At 34.4% G+C, this 23,626-nt stretch overlaps 1 protein-coding gene across 1 annotated transcript in view; it reads left to right on the forward strand.

Annotated features, from left to right (window-relative positions):
• The first annotated feature begins 468 nt into the window (after positions 1-468).
• The window catches only part of LOC106086884 (serine-rich adhesin for platelets), a 218,274-nt gene continuing 195,116 nt past the window's right edge, over positions 469-23,626 (forward strand). The window contains exon 1 of the mRNA XM_013251706.2: positions 469-952. The gene's annotated coding sequence lies outside the window, so the exon portion shown is untranslated. The remainder of the gene's footprint in view (positions 953-23,626) is intronic.

A 23,626-nucleotide genomic window follows, 5' to 3' on the forward strand; every position in this document is an offset into this window, starting at 1 on the left:
CTACGTATTTTAATGCATGCGAAGATTCCAAATGGCGGCTTAAAACAGCTGATTTGAATCATGTGGCATCTCTATTGTTGTTTTTCTTTTAACATCTCCGTTTCTCTCTCTTGTGAAAGAGAGTATTAAAAAACTAAATGGTGTCATGATTCAGTCGGGCCCAGTCTGTTTCCCTTGTTGTTGCTGGATTTACGTATTGCTAAGCCAATTTTTGTTTGTGCTTTACTTGTTTAAGTGGTCCTTTGTTGTTGTTGTTAGCTTTTGGTTTTGTTGACTGGTTTTATGGCAACATTTAATACACAGCCGTTTTGTTTCTCTGCCAACTAACTGCGGCAGCAGATACATCAGTAGAATGTGAGCATTCGTTGGCGTTGCCAACATCGGCAGCAGAGCAAGTAAACACCACAAAATAACAGAGTACACAACTGTGAGCGCACATCCACAAACAGAACGAGACGAAAGTGACTTCAGTATGAAATCTTCTTTTGGCATGATTAGATCATAACATTTCGCATTGGCATCCTACGACTACGCGCGGTATCGCATCGTAACGTGACGTGTTCGTGTGTAGTTCAACACGTTTAAAGACGTTTCGATTTAATGATTTAAGCCCAACACAAAAAACTCGTAGTTTCTGTTTTGTTTCTTTATGTATTTTTTTTTCTTTCCAATAAATTATTTGTTCGATTCTGTGAATATTCGTTATACGAAAGTTTGTTAAAACACAAACAACAACATTAAAGCCTTTCGAAGTGAAAAAATAAATAATTCACCGCTTACCTTGCATTGGGTGATAGAAGCAAGCAAAAAATAAACGAAAGAAAAAAAATAGAAACGTAAAAGAAAACATCAGCAGAAGTCGACATCCAATATTCAAATGCTTATGAATACGAGAGGCATGAAAATAAATGTTTAAAAATACATATTTCCCTGCATTGAAAACATATTTGCGGTAATTAATAATTGTGGTTAATTATAAGTAAGCCCCGTTGTGTACTAAAAATATGAGGAGCAAAAAATGAAACCATTGTTGAAACAAAGAAATACAAAGTGAAACTAAAAATAATGCTGTGAGTGAATAAGTCTTTGTTGTGTGCTGCAAAAGTGTTTAAATATAAAAGTTTATTGCAATACAAAGAAAACAAAACCAAATTCAAATGGCCTCTTTAATGTGATTATTAAAATCCGAGTCTTTCAATTCTGAATGTGAAACAAGGCCTGTCATTTAATTTATAAGCCAGCTTCAAATGTGGAATAATGATGGCATTTTATGATGCTAAGTTGTTGTATCTAATCGGCCACCACAACTACAAACCCAGGAACATCTCTCGCATTAATCCTATATTACTTCTTAATGTCATATGCTGTGTTTTATTATTTTAAATATTGAGTTTAAATATTCTTGTGTAGCCACCTCTTAACTGTGAGCAAAATTAACCAACCATATCATGCATTCATCCCATTTCTGTGGGTACAGTGATTTTCAGGCAACTGGGAAGAATCAGCTGCAGATAAAACAAATTAAAAAAAATTATAGTTATTTTTTCATTTGAAATTTAATGAAATTATCTTAGTCTGGGAGCGTTTGCCTTTTGCATTTATATCGATGGTTTTATATAAAAAGAGCCTAACTCGAGTTTTTGCTACTTTACGGAAGAAGAAAAAAACTTGACATGGACCTTTTTTGAAAACGATATATCTCTGTTATTTGCAGTTGTTGCCTGAAATTTTGATGCAAGGTGCATCTGACATCTTCCAGAAGAAATAAACACGCAATTTTGGAAAAAATAATCATAAGCCGCTTTTTAAATTATGTTATTGGTATACAGTTTTGGCTATTTTGGGCGTATTTTTTTCTTTGTTCTTTTTGAAAATAAGAAAAATGTCTCAGCTTCCCAGCTTTTTTTTGTAATGACACACATATTTGCTGCTTGCACCAACAAACTTCTCTGGGTGTACTGTTGCGAAAGTCTAAAGGTAGTGCCAAAGTAGTATAGTTAAAAATAAGCCCCCATCTTCTGTGTTTCAAATTCGCAAAACGCACATAAATACTAAATCTTCTAAGCCTTATACTTTTCATTTCTAAAATCGTTTGAGATTCCCTTTGCTACACAGAAGTTTGATTAGAGTATGAATTCAAACGTCGACATGGCAATAATACTAATAGCTTATTTTGTGTTGCGAATTAGTAAACCAGAGTACAGGAGCATAAGTATATTTATTCTTCACAAAATTCAACGGATTTATTACTAAACGTCTAAAATCTGTTTAGGTACAGAATTTGATGTTTAGGTAGAATTTTATTTACAAAGCATATTTACTTGGGTTCGCTATAACCAGCAGTATTAAAACTGTATATAGAGGCAAATCCACGCAAGAAGGGATAATAATGGCTTTCAAATGCATTATACTGAAAACACGCGCTTTACTACCTTATGCTATTTTTAGGGAGCTTCCATACTCTATTTGAAAGTTATCTACATTTAAGGATTATATGTAGAAAAAAATTCGTGTTCACTACAATTCTGCTAAGACATTGCATCTGAGCTGGTACATTTTAAATGGATGATAGCGAAGTAAGTCAATTCTTTAATTATGTTTCCACTTAGGTAGCCGACACAGAATTGATTTGGGTATTCCTCAGACATGGCTATCGAAGTTTTAAAATTAAAATCGCAAAATAACTGGATGTTTTGCTGAACAGGAATATGAACTTCAAATCCAATATTTTTGGCAAGGCTCGAAGATACAACTCTTGGCCTTTACACCTTCAAGGGGGGCATTAGCTGGCCCTGGCCCTATGCATCTTCAAGAGGGTTTAAACTGTTATGTACTGGCTGTATACTGCAGTTGCCAGACCGTAACACCTACATTCAATACTCAGGATGATACAAAGGTTGGCTTGTTTGTGCATCACTACCGCATCGATGAGATGCCCTCGTCCTCGACACACATAAAGTGTGGAAGTAATCTAATCTTTTGCACGATATGACCACCTTTTGCAAATGCAAATTTGCGCATGAACACATTGCAAATTAAGGAACAAGGGCAAACTTCTCACATATCAATGAGAGCTGTCCGTTTCAAATTTGAGCTCAATGATAAACACCTTGAGTTGCCTTAACTATTGCTCTGAATCGGCCAAAAAACTAGTCGAAAGCTGTACGAATTCTCCTACAATGGTTTTTTGATGTTCACGCCGGGATTTGAACCCAGGCGTTCGGCGTCGCAGACGGACATGCTAACCTCTGCGCCAATGTGGCCTCCACTCTACAGTCTCTAAAAATGGAGATATTGAGCTGAAACATCGCACAGGTTCTTTTTTTATCCACTGCAGGGTAAGTTCGAAGACTGGCTACATTAGACTCTGTATATACCGATCTGCCGATTTAAGGTCTTATGCCCATTACATCTACATTTATTATGCGATTTCGATAAAATTTGGGACAGCGAGTTATGTTAGGCCTATTGGCACCTTTATTATATTATGGATATAGCAACCATATATAGCGATTCCACGACTTAAGTTCTTGAGCCCATAACAGGCGCATTTATTGTACGATTTCGTCGATATTTGGTACAGTGGGTTGTGTTAGGCCCCCCCACATCCCTGTTCAATACAGCTCTGATCGGTCCAGAATTGGATATACCTTGGGCCCATAAGAGCTGTGATTATTAACCGTTTTCTCTGAAATTTGGCACAGTGAGCTTTGATAGGCTCTTCGACACCAGTGTCCAATATGGCCAGATCGGTCCATATTTGGATGCATCTGTGTTATAGACTGATATCCCGATTTTATGTCTTGGACCCATAAATGGCGCGTATACAGTCCGATTTCGATGAAATTGAAATTTGGCACAGTGAACTTTGGACATTTGTGCCCTATATGGTAAAGATCGGTCTATATTTGAATAAAGCTGTCATATACATATACCGATCTCACGATTTATGTTCTTGAGCTTACAAAAAGGGAACCTTTTATCGATTTCGCCGAAATTTGGTACAATAGGTTGTATTAGACCCTTACATATCCTTCGTGAATATAGTGAAAATCTGACTATATTTAAATATAGCTGCCATATAGACCAATATTCCTCTTTACCGTCTCAAACAGTGAATCTACTACAATTCACTCCTCGACGTCTGTGGCGAGTTTGGTCTAAATGGCATTTCAGCTGCTATAGGTTCATTATTGATGTATTTTTCACCGTATTATGAAGAAAGGTGGTTCATATATATATCCGAGGTGGTAGGTATCCAAGGTTTGGCCCGAGTGAAGTTAAAGTCTTTTTACTTGTTTAGTCCTTGGTCCAGATAGAAAAATCCATTCGATTGGAATCTGGCAAATGGAACAGCTACCAAATCGATAAATTGAAGTACGGAACATGCTTTTTTACCTATTCCTGGTTTAAGCATGCATTATGTAATTGTGCCGAGTCTTCTTAGTACGTCTGCAACTTTTGCTTGCCCACGGCTCCAAAGCATCTTACACAATGTTTTCCCGATAATAAGCCGCATTTACTTTAGCGATAGGCTTGACAAAATCCCTTACTATCACTTGAGATGGTAATTCACTTCATGTGACAGTTCGTAGGTGCACTTGCGCTCCGTTAAGTAAACTAGATCATCTGAGAGTTAACAAATTGCTCAATTGGGAAATTTTCCTCATCAGAGAACACGGTGTTCGGAAATTCACTACGCAAACGCAGCAACCTCTTTTGAGTCTAACTTTTTTTGCTTTGGTGTAAGATCGTGTGTCTTTTGGAACTTGGAAGGTTTTACCTTGAGCTCGTCTTTCAATATATGTTGTATCCTTTCACGCCATATTTTCAGATCTTTAACCATTTAATTGCCACTACGGAATTTTTAAATTCGAATTTTAATGAATTCGAGCCATTTCAGACGTTTGTGTAATACTTTTAGCTCATTATGACGATTTATGGTGCGTTGCACAAACATTTTGTTCACTTAGAGGTGATTGAGTTCGCCAACAATAAGATAACACGAATAACTTTCTTTTTAAAAAACTTTGAAGCAAATGCTTCTGCTGTTAATAAAACAAATATCATGTAGCTGTAATTTCTAGTTTGACAGATTGACCAGTTTTATATAAAATTCTTGTGCTGTATTAATATGATACAACTTTTGTTGCACAAGGTATCAACAATAAATAAGAAATTAATTTAAACCTGGTAGCACTTCGTATTAGCTGCTCTGTATTATGTGGATTGTCACAGATGTAAATGTTAAAAAAAATACTTTCTTTGAGTAGCGTCAGGTAAAATTGTACCTACCGCCTAGGGCAGAAAATCTTTTAGCTACCTGTAAAACCTTTTTTCTGAATTTATTGTAGCAAATGCGTTATTAGTTTTCTTTAATGCTTTACAATTTCACAATTCCCGTGTTTAATTTGATAGGCCAGCAAATGAATCATGCCTTGCTTATCTGTGGTTATAAGAAAAACCACAGTGCAACACTGCATACACATTTCTGCATTTCATTGTTGTAGGGCTTTTTGTTGTTTTTGCTGTATTTGAATCAACCAAGCGCAACATATTGCTCACACCGACTGCATACCGTTACAAACACAATATTTTGCTGTTTTCGTCTTCTTTGGCTGTCGCTCCTCCATCATTGTAGTCAGTAGTTCGTTTGTTAGAATTAGTTTTGCAAAAACCAAGAAAGAAAGAGAAACAAACTATGAACAACTAAAGCCAACTAAGTAAACCTTACACCAACCGCTGCTTGTTGTAATACCAAAAACAAAAAAGAGTGTTGCTGCGTCACAAATGTAGCTCACTTTTGTTCAAATATTAGATGTTTGCTGGTACTGCTGTTGTTTTCGTCGTTTGTTGCTACATCATCATAATCAAATAGAGGTGTTGTGTTGCGCCGTTGTCGTTGATGCGGTTACTGGTCCCGCGGCGGTAATTTTGAGCCCCATCGGCAGCATCATTCACGAAATTGCTGTTGCTGCTGCCGTAGCCAGCCATCAAGCCTGGCTGTGTTGTGTTACTTTGTTTTTGATTTGGTTTTGTTTTAAGAGTGTTTTTGCTGACACGGTTACTTGCCTTGCAATAATTTTTCCATGACTTCATTCCCATTGCATACTTTCGTTGTTGTTGTAGTTGCTGCTTGTTTTGTTTTACTTGACTGTGCACTACTGCTGCAGCGGCTAACACAGCAACTTAGCAACGAGAACAACAGCAAAAATAAAAACTCAATTGAAAACTAAAGCAACAACAATGAGTTATCCACATTATTGGTTTCATCGTTGTTTCTCTCTTCACACACAAAAGAAGAAAAATAACAAAAAAAAGAAGAAGAACAAGAGATTCGCATTTGTCAGTTATCCGTCGCCATCGACGTCGCATTGCAATGCATTGGCTTGCAAAACAGATGGTTTCTTTAATTGCAGAAGAGAGCTTTTTACCTATTAAATTGTAATATGCACACATATGCTTGGTTGTATCCGAGATACCTGTGTATGAAATCAAAGGATTTTGTACATAAATATGAGAATGTTTTCTCGTTCATACTGAGTTCATATTATTTAGTCTCTCGTGCCTTGCAAGTGTGTGTGTGTGTGTGCGATACCAGTGAAGGACCGTATGACATGTTGTGACATATGATTTTCGCAACAGCTGGGGACAATTTTTTTTCCTACCGATCACGCTTGCAATATTGTTTTTTTCTATCCGTGGTTTAGTATATCAAAACAGTAGATCTGGGGTATATGTATATATTTTTTACATCTACGATTAGAATAGTTTAAAAGAAAAAATCGATTTCAATCACGAAATTTAATACAATGTTGTGATTTAAGAAAAAAGATAAAGTTTCAATTAAAATTGCTTCAAAAATGAACAAATCAATCATCGAAATGCTATTAAAACAATTATATTCAATTAAAAAGCACATTAAATTTCTAAAATGGTCAACTATCCTTAATTTTTTATTGAAATTAAAAAAATGTCTGATCCAAAAATAACCATTATTTCCAATTTCGTGAGTTACGTATGTTCGATATTCGCTTTTTTTTGTCTGTTATGTTAGTGCACATGTATGTTATATATGTTGGCATTAACCGTCGTTTTGGATTGTCAGTTTGTTTTTGCCAAATAAAAAGTTTAGTCGTATTTTGGTGTGCTCTTTGATGTTTTACTATTCGAAAAAATTGACCAAAGAAACTGTATTAAGTTTTGTTTAACCAAAAAGCGCGTTACAGATATGTTTCGAGGATTAAAATAACGGAAAGAATCGGAAAAAAATATCTGAGGGGGTTACTTTGAATGATAGTTATTGATGAATAAATAAATACTTTTTGAAAAAATTTAAAATAACGGTTATTTGTTTAATTAAACCTCGTATATAATAATGTGTGTATAAAATCAAATCAGAAAATGGTTCATGGAGAGGCGTAGCAAAAAGCCCTACACGATGACCAAAATAAAAGGGGCGCAAGAACAAAATATTTGATATATTATCTTATGTTATCCTTAGATATATTATCTTGTAGAGCCAAAGCCAATATGAATCCTTGGGTGAAGAAATTTTTCGTTAAAAATTTTTCAATAAACTTTTTAATTAAAAAAAAACAATTAAGAATAAAGATTAAACAATTAATTTTTACATTACATTTTCGATTTTATCTATTTTGGTTTAAGTGAAACATTTTTGGGTATTTATTGTAAAATCAAGTTTTTGTACACTCCACCATAGGATGGAAGTACACTCATATCGTCATTCCGTTTGTTGATCGAAATATTACTCTAAGAACCAATTAAGTCTACTACCGATCGCCATGACATTTTAAGTCATGGCGATTGGCCTAGCCATGTCCGTCCGTCTATCTGTCTGTGGACAGCACGTTAACTTTGGAAGGAATAAAGCCAGGTGCTAGAAATTTTGCACAAATACTTTCTATTAGTATAGGTCGGTTTGGACCATATCGGTCCCTTTACAATCCAAATATAGCTCCCTATAAACCGTTCTCCCGATTAGGACGCTTTTACCTGAGGACGCTGGTTAAATTATGAAGTTGTGGAAACAATTTAATTTGTGGCTGCTTTCATTCGATTGACAACGAAAACACCTGATTCTTCTATATTTTTGTCAGAAGAGATTTTCATATGTTGGTTTAATTCGTTTTATACGACATGTGTAACTCTATATGTCCTAAATTTGACATGTCATAAGACAACTACATACATACCGTGCAATAGCGTCTTTATACTTTTGTGCCTCTAGAGAGCGCAAATCTTATTCGATTTGGCCGAAATTTTGTACAATGGTGTTAATTATGACACTCAATAGATGTGGAAATTATGGTCCGAAGCGGTCTGAAATCTTATATAGCTCCCATATAAACCGATCTGCCGATTATACTTCTTGAGCCTCTAGATGATGCAATTCTTGTCCGATATGGCGGACATTGTAAATGAGGTGTTTCGTTATGACTTCCAATAACTGTGCGAAGTATGGTCTAAATCGGTTCATAATCTGATATAGCTTTGATATATACCCATTTCCCGATTATACTTCTTAAGCCTCTAGAGGGTGCTATTATTTTTCGATTTGTCTAACGTTTCTTACAACGACTTATTCTATAACCTTCAACATGCCAAATATGGTTTGAAATGTCTATATCTTGATATACAAATGCTCCCATATAAACCTATCGCCCGACATTACTCCTTAGGTTAGGTTTGCTTGTAATAGGGGCACTTTTTAATCAAGTGCCAATTCTTATCCGATGAAATTTTCCACTATGGGCTTCAATAACCTTGGGATTGGTTGGGATCTTAAAAGGTCCAAATCAGTCTATATTCCGATATAGCTGCCGTATACACTGATCTTGGGTCTTGAGCCTCTTGAGGGCGCAATTCTCGTCCGATTTGACTGAAAATTTGGATGAGATGTTTTGTTATGTCTTCCAACAACTGTGCTTTGGATTAGCGGTACATAACCTGATATTGCTGCCATATAAACCGATCTCCCGATTTTGTTTCTTGAGCCCCTACAAAGCGCCGTTCTTATCCGAATGCACCGAAATATTACACAATGATTTCTACAATGTTCAGCATTCAATTCATTTATGGACTATGTCTTGATATAGCTCCAATACCATACCAGTTCCTATTCATTATTCATTGTTTGCCGAAAATGAGATACCGCGCAAAGAACTCGACAAATGCTATCCATGGTGGAAGGTATATAAGATTCGGTCTGGCCGAACTTAGCACGCTCTTACTTGTTAAGCTTAGCATTTTAATCTAAAAAAATTAATCATTTAAAGACGCTCATTTTTCTTAGGCTATTTTGCGGCTTTAACTAAGGTGCACGGATGTCTTATCCCAAAGTGAATTTCCTAACTTTCAACAATATTGACTTTCATTTTAGATTTGTCTGTTATATATGTTTAATAACAAGACGCAAAGTTAAGGATCTATAAACCTAAAAGGTTGGAAAAATTATCATCTTTAAATTAAGTTTGCTTATCTTTAGCTTGAATCTTTAAAATTAGGACAACATTTTTTTTTTTCAGTGCAGGAAAACCAATATTCTAACTAATGCATCTGCACTGTAATTATGAAACCGTTTTCTAAGATTTTCTGGAGTTACTGTCATGTTTTGGTATCCACTTCGTTCTGCATTAGCAATGTGGTAACGATTATTTTTGAAGTCAGCATGCCCATGTTGTACGTTTTCTGGTCGAGTAAACTCTCCATTGAACATATAAATTCCCTGCTTCTCTTCAAAATTAATACTTTAACTAGATTAAGGGCTGACTAACGGTGCCATTCCGCTTGACATTTAACAAAAGTACTTCTTACTGATGTAGGTCAGTTGGGATTAAATCAGACTAGGTTTAGATATAACCCCTATATAAACCGATCTTCCAAGTAAAACTCTGAGGCTCTGGAGGCCACAATTTTTGTCTAATTTGCAGAATTTTTTTCGCAATGACTTTTTTTACGATTTGCAAAATCTCTGCCCCTTGCTACAGTTGCAAGAGGTTAAGGAACCCCTAATATTTTCTCTACATCGACATTAAAAGACAGTTACGAAATAAAAATCCCATTCATATGTATACAATCGTATATTTTACTTAACAAAGTGTGTGTTTTTTTTTTTATAAGAGTGCTTCTATAGATACGTCAATACTAAAGATGAATTGTTTCTCATTCTTCGAATGAACAATGTATTATATACTTGAGGATATATAATATACATAGTACACTTTCTAGCAAACGTCATTCCATAAATATTTAACCCGTGTTCCTAATGGTCAATAAGCAAAAAACAAAAGTGTGTGATTTTTTTCACAAAATTTTCGAAATCTCATATATGTATGATTAATATCGCGAAAATGTTTTTGCTCTCTGTTTTGTGTAGGTAAAAAACTATTTAGAATTCTGCCAAAAAGTATAAATTTGGAAAATGTATAAAATGTCCACATGTGGACAGTTTATTTTTATGCTCATTATAAATGCTTGACATCAATTTTTTAAGGGAAGAAAATTGGCAGAAAATCCATTTATTATAAATTTACTAAAAAAGAAATTTGAAAAAAAGACTATTTAAAAATTTTATTTTTATAATAGGTGCTAGAGGTAGACATAGTATTGTAGTTTAACGAGTTCTAATATACATACATTTAAATGGTCATAGTAAAAATCTTGTGAATGGTTTTACCATTTTGAGACAAATTGGTGATTCACGATTTAATAAATAAGCAACTTTCATTCTTTCCTCACTTTTGGTATCATGTTTAATTATTGCCTTTGTTTGGCGGATGTCAACCCTGTAGCGAAAGTGTTTAGCAAATTGATTACAACTGTAGCATGCTATCAGATGTCACCAATCATTTAAATGTTTTCATATAAATGGAATTCTGAAATGGCTTGTTAGTTACTAAAACTTTGAAGTTTTCGTTAGAAACTATATATAGTCCAACTATATCAAGTCATTAATAACACTTTTAAGAGGTCTTCAGAAAGGTCGACGAAAAAAATCTACGGCATATGGGGTAAAGTTGTTGCAAATAAATAAAAGTAAAAAGAATAAAAACATTTAGCGTTAAGTTCATACAGCCGCATTTATTGTCCGAGTTCGCTGAATTTGAAGCAATAATTGCAATAAGTAGAAGATTTTGAGTGCGAGTTAAAAAAATTATGAAACATCCAAACCAACGCTAAATTGTCGTAAAATTTTATTTTGCATGTACTCTTAAGAGGGTAAACCGATTTTCTTGAATATTTTACAGATCATATAGAATGGTACCATGATAAAAGAATGGTAATTAACTTTTTGTAATTTTGCCCTTATAAATTGCCACTGGGTAAAGCGATTTAAGCGAATTTTTCGAATGGATCGATTTTCTAACACAAAAAATTATTCTAAATTAATATGTGGTCATGTATTTCGAGCCGGCCCACCCTCACATCATCCTAACCTAAACATAATTATTTATAATCGTTTATTAACCGATTTCCCTAAAATTTGGCTAAATGATTTGTGTTATGTCCTTTGACATTCGTACCGAGTATGGGCAAAATCGGACTATATTTGGATAAAGCGGACCTCCAGTCCTTAAGACCAAACTCAATTTCGATGAAATTTGACACAGTGTGCTGCGTTAGGCTCTTCGACATTCGGTTTAATACGGCCCAGATCGGTCTATTTTTAGTTATAGCTTCCATATAGACCAATCTCCCGATTTAAGGACTTGGACTTATAAAAGGCGCATTTATTGTCCAATTTCACTGAAATTTGACACAGTGACCAGTGGACACAGTGACATCTTTGCTTTATGGATCTGAACGTATTTTTTTTTTATTTTGATATAGCTGCCATACACCTGAATATGGTGGCTATAGCTGCTATGGGTTAATAAATTATGCATTTGAATGGTAAAAGGTGGTTAATATAAAGTTCGTCCCGGCTGAACTAAATGCCGTTTTACTTGCTAAAATAAAAATCAAAATTAACGATTCGTATAAAAATTCATGTATATATTGATATTTTTCAAAAACAAAGCCATGTCTAGCGTGTCAGAGATAATAAAAAGGATCATTGAAATGGTACGATGTTTGCCTCTGTTCCTTAATGGAATGTTCATGGTCTGTTTGCGCTTCCATTTTCTGGTATGAAAATCTTATTTAGATACTTTTTGATATGAATGAAATATATTTTATTTTATATCGCCCATTTTTATGTGTTTACAAAACCACTGTAGGATATATAAAATCCTCTCCATGATGTAGAGGTCATGTCTGTCACTGAAGTGTGAGGTAGGGCATTCAATTTTTTATCTTCTTTATAATTGTTTTGTTAAAATGTTCGCCAACTTACTCAAAAGTTTGACATAGTTTTAATTTTTAAAAAATTGCAAACATCTTTCGAAGTAGTGTTACCGTTGTGCGACTAATGTCGGACCCTTTTTAGGGTCAAATGACATTGTCAAAGTCTTATCAGACACTCTCTACTTTTTTTGAGGAAACGTTTTTTTTAAATTGAATTTTTATGCGACCTTTTGAAAATTCTCAACGGTAACCCTGTTTAAAACAATCAGCAAAACTACCAAGATCACAATTTTCCATCCCTGACCGTTTCTAAAGCAACCCCTCAGCATCATCACTATGATTTGATTGAATGCTTATGCGTTTTTGTGCCATTTCAGGTGTTAGTTGTCTCACTATTGCTGTCATTGTTTTATACACAACAACGAATCATTCAACGAACAAACATCATGATTTGATTTGAGTTTGCGTTATGTGTTGACATCCATTTTTTTGAAGTATAACGCAAATCAAAAAAATGACACCGCTTGCAGTTCTCTGATTTGGATATTGCCGCCTTTGTGCAGTCTCTAGAGGTTAGAGTAGTCAAATCGGCCGATCGGTTTTGAATAGAAGCTATATCAGATTGCAAAGCGATTTGAGCCACATGTAGCAAAGTTGTTAGAAGTCAGCGTTACTAGCTTTACTCCTTCGAAAGAAAAACATAGCTTAATCGGCTATGTATGGCAAGACGATCAAGATGTTATATACTGCGTTGGGTCTCGGATCTTTATTTTGATGTGTTACAAACGGAATGACGAAATCAGTATACTTCTAACCCATGGTTGAGGGTATACAATTGTTTCAGAGACTGATATCCTGTCACTAAATTAGGCACACATGTTGGTCATTCAGCCATGCAAAAGTTATCTATTTACGGTGGAAAGGATTCGTATATACGTCGATTTGGTTTCACTTATCCGTAATTTTAACTTTAGCGTAAGTCGGATAAGTGAAGTAAGTTTGCCCCTCTTCCTTAATGGAATGTTCATGGGCAAACTTGCATTTGAAATAAATTTCCAGTTAAGCGATGTGAGCATAAGTGCAAGCGAATTTAAACATCAACGTACTAATTATGTATGAAATAACTAAAAAAGAGGAATTGTCTAGAATTTTTTTTTTTTAAATAAGAGACAATCAAAAGCAGTGGTATCTCACATAATACAAAAGTCAGAACCTTCAACAGTAGTGTGAAATCTATTTTATTATGTGTCTGTACAACTTGGAGCTTGACACAAGCGACTTCCCGCAAAATCCAAGTTTTTATAAATCGCTGCCTACGACAAATACTTCGAATTTTTCGGCCAAATCGTATTTCAAATTAGGAAATGCAAATAAGAACAAACACTTCCCCTGTCGATGTAGAAATCCGAAAGAGAAAATGGATTTGGTTGGGTCATATTCTCCGCTGACCGCCCGATAATATAGCGAGAAATGTCTTAAGACTGGAACTCGAGAGGACAGCGAAGAAGAGGACGCCCGAAAAACACATGGATCCGTTGCACGAAGACTTAGTTGGAATCAACCTATATATCGAAGAATCAGGCTAAGGCTTTGGCTAACGATAGAGCTAGATGGAGAGAGCTTTTTGATTCAGGTTCAGATTTTACATCGATCTGGACCAAATTCGGGTAATGGGTAAAAAATCGGTAGGTTGGCCTTTATGGCAGCTATCTGATTATATCTAATTATGGCCCGATATGGACCATTTTCGATTCGGTGAGCGAAATCGAGTAATAAATGTGGCTTTTATGGGCTGAAGACCCTTAGCGGGGAAGACGGACTATGTGCCAGCTATATCTATATATGATTTTGCTCGTTCAACACTTAACCTGCTATAGGCAAAATACGAATCTGTGCCAAACTTTAACTCGATATCTACATTTTTTAAGGCTGAAGAATAACTATAGGTGTATATATCCACACAAATATATTTTGATATTCATATAAAAATGTGTATTCTTACTAAGGTTTCATATTTATAATGGCAAAATTTAATATTATAAGAAAAGTATAGTGGTTTATTCGACAAAATACCGTAACATGGTTCCCATAATTTCTGCAAGCTGAGGTTTGGTTGTATTTTGATGAATTTTGGCGAGCAGTGGTACTATTTTATACAAGTGGCAAATTGACCGGTTGGTCTCTCTTGGTATACCAAATACCTAACTCCGTAAAAAAAAAATTTACAAATAAAATGGGATGCTAAATATAAAAATTACACCAATTGAGTAAAAACCTACATAAATTTTAGCACAAAAAAAGGATTTTTTTTTTAATAATTTCAAATGAAATTTAAAAATCTATCAAAATGACCGTTTGGCCTTTCCAGCATTAAAGGTCTGCCGAAATTTGTTAATAAGGATCAAGTTAATTTGTAATTTATTTTCCCTCAACGTCCTTCAAATCAACTTCTTCGAAAACAAATTATACTCTAATCAAATAAAAAACATTATTGGATGTTGTAATACAGTGATGGGCACAGGAATTAATTTAAACATATTACTACAGTACTGGCTGCTGTAAGCAATACCAAATTAATTAGTTTTATTCAACAATATTTTATGAACTAATTAACTTTCTTTTTCATACGTTCATTTAATTGTCAATAGTTTCGATTTTATCTATGAATAGTAATAAACAAAAATTATATGGCTGCCATGGATATAAAAACTATCAAAGTTTTTCTTTGCTTCTCTTTTTTTAGTTGGTATAATATTTTATTTTTCAATTACTTGACGCTTAAAACTTGTTGTCCTTTTTATTTAAGATAAAAGAAGAACAGCTGTTCTGGTGCACAAGCACATACACATTACAATCACTTCAAGTGTTCTTTTTAGGATTATGTTTCCTACTTCATTTCTTTTGTACGCCATTTCTGCAAGCATAGAGGCTGCCAGTGTTGCTTTGCTGTATTGAGAAAACACGCAGAAAGCATAACATACCCACAGATAAACAAACATCATATGTATGCACTCTTTCTCATAAAGCTACTCTCTCGCTCTCTGTCTCTCTTACTTGGGTAGATGTTCCAGTCATTTATATTGGCTGCTCCACATAACATCAGCTGTTTTCTTTCTGAGCCATTAGTGTTTGTGGCCGTTTGCCGTTGTATTGTGGTTATTTGTAACTTTGACATCTGACCTCTGCATTTTTTATATATAATCGAAGTTGTAATGTGAGAAAAAGACACAAAACGAAAAACATATTGGTTTTCATAAAAACTTTTACCTTCAAACCGCAATAAAATGAAACAAAAAATCATTGAACGTATTCGCGAAATTATTTGTGAGGCATTATTGTGCTTTGGGATTTGTATATTTTCATTTAATTTTATGTGCATTTTTATGGCCTTTTATGTTTCTGCGGTATTTTGTTTTGTATTTGTATGCAACACATTCGCCCTGCTGCCGTACCGGACGGACACTCACACTAAAACACATTACAGGTTTATGTCGATAACTTTTTAAACAATTACTTTGGCGTTTTGTTGATTTTGCTCTCTTTGGTTCAATTTGAGTCTTTAGGCTGTTACTATATTCGTCTTTCACAGTTGAAAACACACATTTTTGACGGTACTTTTTTGAAGTACTTCAAAAATCTTAACGAAAACAATACTTTTATGAAGATAATTTCATAAGTAATGTTAGGGAATGTCCTACTGAAGAAAATCAGCAAGTTTTTTCCATCAAAGTCTATTTTCTAAAAAAAGTCACAAATCACAAATAAATTATTTCAAATTTGACTGTTTGACCTTTAACGGTCGATTTTGTATGGTATGCTTTTCGTTTTTCGTCTTGGAGACGGATAAAATCATATCTGTTTAGCGGTAGACATTAATACTTTAATGTATTATAGCTATAATGTATTATAGCTGGTATGGGTGGAATTTATTTGGGGATTTTTCGAGCTAATTAGATCAGTCTGACAGGTGGTCATTATGCTTTCCATCTTCAATCCATAAGCGTAAATAACCATATTTGACAGTATATAAACTCATCTATGAAGAATTTGTGATAATGGATATCAATTTTACCGTCTGCACTTAGTTGGCTGTTTTGATTGGTCATTGAGATCATATAACCCATACAAATATTTATTAAGACCGAGAGGGTGAATAGATTAGCAAGTACGCCTATGACGATGAAAACCTAGCGCGAAAAAATTTTTCTGCGGTGGTTGCCCCTTCTGGCAACATTAATATGACAACTCTCCAAGATTTTCTTTATAGAATATTTGTGGGACAAATTTAAAATTTGTTAATTAGAAAAATTAAAATGTCAAATTGTCAATTTTTATTGCATGATTGCAATAATAGTATAAGTATAATACTATGCTATCACTAATTTATTAATAAAAGGTTAGCAAATTGAACTTAATCAAAAATTTGCTTTTCCATCATTTCCATGAAATATTAAAATGAATAATAAATAAAAGTACATTTATTCGTTCGAACGCTATCGCGATTTCAACAAACAGACGGACGGACATGGCAAGATCGACTCAGAATGTCAAGACCATTAAGAATATGTATGGTTTATAGGGTGTCAATTAACAATTAAAATGTCACTTAGTTCCTAAAGCCAACACGTAAATATACATTAGCCATAAAATAAGCCAAAGGTTTGTCAATGTTGAAAAACATTCAAAAAAAAACTACAATACAAATATAAACAAGCACAACGTTTGCGGATATAGCAAACACATGTGGTTCGAGTTACTTCGCCCTCTTATGTGTTTCTTTTTCTTCTCTTTTCAATATAGTGGTAAATGAAATTTTAAACTAGCGCACGTATTGTTGTGACAATCGAACGTGTGAACTTTGGATAAATGGAAACGTTTTCGTCAATTTGTAAATGTTGTGGTAACCGAACGTGAACTTTAATAAAGAAATTGGATAATAATTGTAAACAAAGTTCATTATTTTCTTGTCAGCAACAATTCGTAAACATTGCATTAGGAGAGTATCTTAGGGCTATATTATAATTGAAGGCCGATGATATTGTATTTCGATAATTACCATTTAAAAGCATGTTTATTGATGTACGTATGACTTCGAGGAAAATATTGGATTGGGGAGTTGTTAAATTCACTTAGTTTACATGGTACTTTGAGAAAATATTGCCGTAAATGAATTTGAAGGTGATTTTGTGTGCTCAAACTATCAGTATTAGTGTGTGCTCAAACTACAGCGGTCAAAAAAAGTATTCATCATTAGCAAAATTGATAATAAATTCACTTATTTTGGGTAATTGAAGAAAATTTAAAGTAAACAAATAATGCAGTTTTATGCAATAGTTTATTTTTCGTAATATGTTTTAAAATAAATTCAAAAAATAAATTTAATTAGCGCAAAAAATGCAATTTTATATAATAACACCAAAAACAGAACAAAAAAAGTATTCATCATTGATGTGCTATCATCAAAGTCAAATTCAAATATTATTTGGGAATCCCCCTTTTCTGTTTTATTTAGTAAAGGAGGCTTTGCCCTTGACAGCAAATATTTAATTTCATTGAAAATATAGTTTTTGTCAAAATGGGTCGTAAGCAAAACGAGGTTTCTGATGAGGTAAAAGTTTTGATAATAAAACACCACAGGAATGGTTTAACTCAAAAAACTATCAGTGAAATATTAAATAGACCACGATCTACTATACAATCCATCATCAGAAAGTGGACAGAAACGAAAACTGTTGACAATAAACCAAGATCTGGTCGACCAAAAGCACTTTCAGTTGGAGATGTGCGTTGGCTAGTGCGGCAAGTTCCGAAAACTCCGAAGACAAATGCGACCATTCTTCGTAAAAACACTATGGAATATTTAGGGAAGGAAGTTACTACACAAACAATTCGAAATACACTCAAAAGGCATAGTTACAGAGGAAGAACTGCACGTAAGAAGCCCTTTATAAATAAAATAAACCGAGTGAAAAGGCTAAACTTCGCAAAAATGTATGTAAAACAGCCCGAATCATTTTGGAAAACAGTCATTTTTGCAGACGAGAGCAAGTTTAATCTTTTTGGGTGCGATGGAAAGGTCATAGTGTACAGAAAACCAAATACAGAGCTTGAAGAACGAAACACAGTTGCTACTGTAAAACATGGTGGAGGTGGTTTAATGGTTTGGGGGTGTATGGCGGCTTCAGGAGCGGGAAATCTTGAAATTATTAATGGAGTAATGGATCATAAGTATTACATTGACATTTTAAAGAGGAATTTAAAAGATAGTGCTGTAAAACTTGGGCTTGGTAATAACTTTCAATATTATCAAGATAATGACCCCAAACATTCTGCTTTAAATACCAAGATGTGGATGCTGTATAACTGCCCCAAAGTCATTAAAACTCCTCCTCAAAGTCCCGACTTGAACCCAATTGAACATCTTTGGGAACATCTCGAACGCAAATTGAGAACGCGCAATTTTTCGAGCAAGAGTCAAATGCAACAGGTGATAATGGAGGAATGGACTAATATAGACCAAAATATAACCGCTAAATTAGTCCAATCGATGTCAAACCGTTTAAAAGAAGTTATAAGACGCGGTGGTCGAATAACAAAGTATTAATTTTTTTAAATTATGTTATTTATTTTTTTGTTTTTTTGCAATGATGAATACTTTTTTTGTTTAATTTTTTGTGTTCAGCTGTAAAATGGCCCTTTTTGTTCCAATAAATACTATTTTTTTCTTTAAAAACAATGAAATTGTGTACATATATATCACACAAGCACTACTGCATCATTAGTTTAATATGTTTTTATTCCAATTGTCTTTTGTAGACTTATTAAAAAAAAAACATTGAATGATGAATACTTTTTTTGACCGCTGTATTCGTTTTTTAATGGGTCAAAAGAAAGCAAACCAACTCCAGCTACTGGAAATTTTTTTTTACCATATTGAGCAGAGTCACCTTCAATATATTCGGTCAATACTCTATATCCCATACCAGAACAGAGATAAACCCACTGATATGTATTCGGATGGACTATATCATTCTATTTAGCTATATTTTAGTATGTAGCTATATTTATTATCATCTCCAAATTTGGAACATACTCGTAATGCAAATTTTTGGATGCAACCGATAGAGAACATTCCTATTACTGCAAATGGAAAATTTGGTTTCAATATGTCATATAGTTCCGTGTATATAGAGGTTCAAATTCAATAATTTTTGGCAATGCCTTTTCTCCTTGTTGAAGGACGAAAACTAAAATCTGCATTTGTTCTCTTTAATTTTAATATTTAAAGTAGAGGTCGGTATAAAAGTGAGTCATTTGGGTAGTTTGAGATATACATAATGTGGCGATATGTATAAGTATGGTTGGCTTTGGTTTTTTTTTTACGTCTTAAAAAGTAGGTTCTTAAACCTGTAAAAGTATGAATTTAATTTGCCTACCTTAACAAAACTTACTAATCTTTGACTTCTGAACCCACTACAAGCTAAAATTTTTGTCCGATTTGGCTGAAATTTTGCACAGAGTGTTTTGTTGTGACTTGAAACAACCACACAACCATGGTAAGTATTGTCCAAATCGGTCTGTAACCTGATATAGCTCTAATATAAACCGATCCCCCGAATGGTTTTCTACGGTCCCTAGAAGCTTTAATTTTTGCCTGATTTGACAGAAATTTGATATCCATAGTACACACATGTCCTTCAACTATGTTCATCCGTGGAAATTTTTCACAGAATTCATTTTTCACGAAATCGGATGACAAATATATTTTATAGTCCCTAGATTCAAAATCGAAAGATCGGTCTATATGGTAGCTATATCCAAATACGGCCGCTATGTGGATCATATTCTGTACGGAATTTGAAAGGTGTAATAGAACCCACTGATCCGAATTTCAGCACAATCGGCTGAAAATAGGTCTAAAACCATTAATCGAGAGGTCGGTCTATTATATGGCAGATTTATAGAAAAACTACACAATTTCGCTCATATTTGAGGCAAACCGGATAGAAAATGATCATTTTGTTCGCTGTAATGGAAAAGTCGATTGTTTTGTTTTAAAATGTCAAACCCTGATGAAGATCACCGGCGGTGGTCGAAATATTGGTACGAAATATTATTACAAATAAAACACCAACAACTGTTGTTGCAAATTGTTCGATTACGTCGAGCCAAACCAAGAAGACAAAGTTATAAGCAAGAGTTGCAAGCTATTTTATCTATACTCATAAATAGTTATTATTTTATTTGTACTAAGTTAATTTTCTCTTTAAGAATTTTCAACTAATCGTAGATAATTATCATGAACTAACTTGTATTATGTAATAAACTCATATTTACGATAAGCATTTTTCTGAGTGTGTTCATGTGTCAACCGTTTCTCATAACATGAGCACGAAGGATTCTGATTCTCTCAAAACCGATTTTCGAGTTATTCGAAAAATTTGCTTTTTTAAACAACCGGTTATTTCTTGTACATACATATACATAAACGAGTCCTTTTTAAATAGTTTATGTAAACATTTTAACGAAATCGAAATAGACCACAAAATTTGATTTATTTTTCACTAAAGACAAAAATAAGATGAAATTGTCTTTAAAGGACAAACTGTTGAAGTAATTTTCCCCAAAAGGCAAAGGAAATAATTGTCAAAAAATTGCAATTTTTAATAAAACCGATTACAACATTCAACTTAAAAGACCGAAAACCAGGTTTGCAAAAACCGAACCATCCCCTTAACAAATACTGTTAACTGATCTCAACATTTTGCATGATGTCTACAATGTGTACGATTTAGCATTCATCGATATGTTCCGCCACGCAAACTAGTTGGCTGAAATTTCTATCGACATCACTCTGGACTTAGCCATAAAATATGTCATTCTATCGCCGTTGGGCTGTTAAAACATCCCTGTTCTTGAGACAAATGTACAACACTGCTTGTTTTAACTCCTCAGGTATTTCAACCGTTATCGCTTTTATATTTTCTTCACATAAAGCTCTCTCTCTCTCTCTCTCAAGTATAATAAAATTATATTGGTTTCGAATGTTTTAAGCTCTCACTGGTTATTTGTTATGCAGCATCATAAATGCGACCAAAAATGCTTGCTGCCAGCGGTGGCGTATGGCTTTTTTCAGAGAATGAAGAAAATACAAAAGTGGCCAAAAACGGCAACCAGTCAGTGAAGCAGACAGGCAGGCAGAAAAATGTAATAAAAAGAGCAAGGAAAACCAACAATAACATTTTGTCGGTAAACAACATATGTTGACCATAAATAACTACAATAGGCATTGGAAATTGTGCTGTGTATATTTTGGCTTTTTACATTTTTATCAAAAAACCATTATCACCAGGCCAGAGGAAGTAGAAGAACCAGCCAGCAACAACATCAGCATCACTTTTTCAATGACAGTGACAATGGCAACCGCATAGTAAGAGAGCATTGTGAAAGACCATTTGTATTAGGAATCATCAGCAGCAGTAGCAGCTTTGGCGTCAATCATGTCGTTGTCGATCAAGTTTAAAGCGGCCACAACGCTCACATTTGAAATGTATAATAAATATATAAAAACAAAACAAAATTTGGTGATGAAACGATTCGTCGTCGTCATTATCATCTTCGCTGCGGCAATTATGATGAGCTTGATAATGAAATGAGACAAAGAACACGAAAATATAAACTGTTAGTGTTCATTTTAAGAACATTTTCATAGCTTTGAAAACGAAGGTTAAAAAGATGCGGAAATTTACAAAAAAAGCTAGAACAACAACACATTAATACTATGTTTATAGAAAATCTAAATAATTTTGTTTTGTTTTTAACACTGACAAATTCACAACCAAAACAAGAATCAAAAGCGACACACTGCAAGTTATGGCCATGCGCCCGCCCGCCACATATCACGATTATCATCTTTTGATTTTGTATATAAAATATTGCTGTTACGGTGAGTTATTTTAATGCCTTCGTTGCTTTTACGCTTCAAAAAGATTTAATACTCAAACATACACGCAGAAACACAAAAGCCCTCGAAGGGCAGGCACAGCAAACAAACATGCCGGCTATAATGACGGTGATCATCATTCATTTCATCTATTATCTCTTTAATCTTATACCAACAACTTGTCTGTCATGGACAGAGATGATGATGACGATGCAGTACATAGTATATAAAGGGTGATTTTTTTGAGGTTAGGATTTTCATGCATTAGTATTTGACAGATCACGTGGGATTTCAGACATGGTGTCAAAGAGAAAGATGCTCAGTATGCTTTGACATTTTATCATGAATAGACTTACTAACGAGCAACGCTTGCAAATCATTGAATTTTATTACCAAAATCAGTGTTCGGTTCGAAATGTGTTCAAATTTTGACAAATTTTGTTCAGCGATGAGGCTCATTTCTGGTTGAATGGCTACGTAAATAAGCAAAATTGCCGCATTTGGAGTGAAGAGCAACCAGAAGCCGTTCAAGGACTGCCCATGCATCCCGAAAAATGCACTGTTTGGTGTGGTTTGTACGCTGGTGGAATCATTGGACCGTATTTTTTCAAAGATGCTGTTGGACGCAACGTTACGGTGAATGAACACATTTCGAACCGAACACTGATTTTGGTAATAAAATTCAATGATTTGCAAGCGTTGCTCGTTAGTAAGTCTATTCATGATGAAATGTCAAAGCATACTGAGCATCTTTCTCTTTGACACCATGTCTGAAATCCCACGTGATCTGTCAAATACTAATGCATGAAAATCCTAACCTCAAAAAAATCACCCTTTATAACGCAGCCATAATGCATAAGAAGACAAGTAAAAAAGCCATTAATTTCGGCAGGGCCGAAATTCCGATTCCCACAAACTCGTGTATATATATCTAATAATAATAATCTATATCTAAATATAGACCGATCTGAACCATATAGGAAACGGATGTCGAAAAGCCTCACATAAGTCACTGTGTCAAATTTCAGCGAAATCGGAGAGTAAATGCGTCTTTTATGGGGCCAAAAATTTAAAACGAGAGATCGGTCTATATGGGCCACACTGAAGACGGATGTCAAATGGCCTAACACAACTCACTGTCTCAAATTTCAGCACAATCGCATAATAAATGTGCCTTTTATGGACCTAAGACTTTAAATCGGCAGATCGGTCTATATGGGGACTATATCAAGACATTGTCCGATATAGCCCATCTTCGAACTTAACCTGTCTATGGAAAAAAAAAAGAGTCTGTGCAAAAAATAAGTGTGATTCCAACAGGCGTGATTGAGACAGGCAGACGGACGGATGTCTTAGATTTTTACGACGATCAAG

This window comes from Stomoxys calcitrans, chromosome 1 (assembly GCF_963082655.1).
Source record: "Stomoxys calcitrans chromosome 1, idStoCalc2.1, whole genome shotgun sequence".
NCBI lineage: Eukaryota > Metazoa > Arthropoda > Insecta > Diptera > Muscidae > Stomoxys > Stomoxys calcitrans.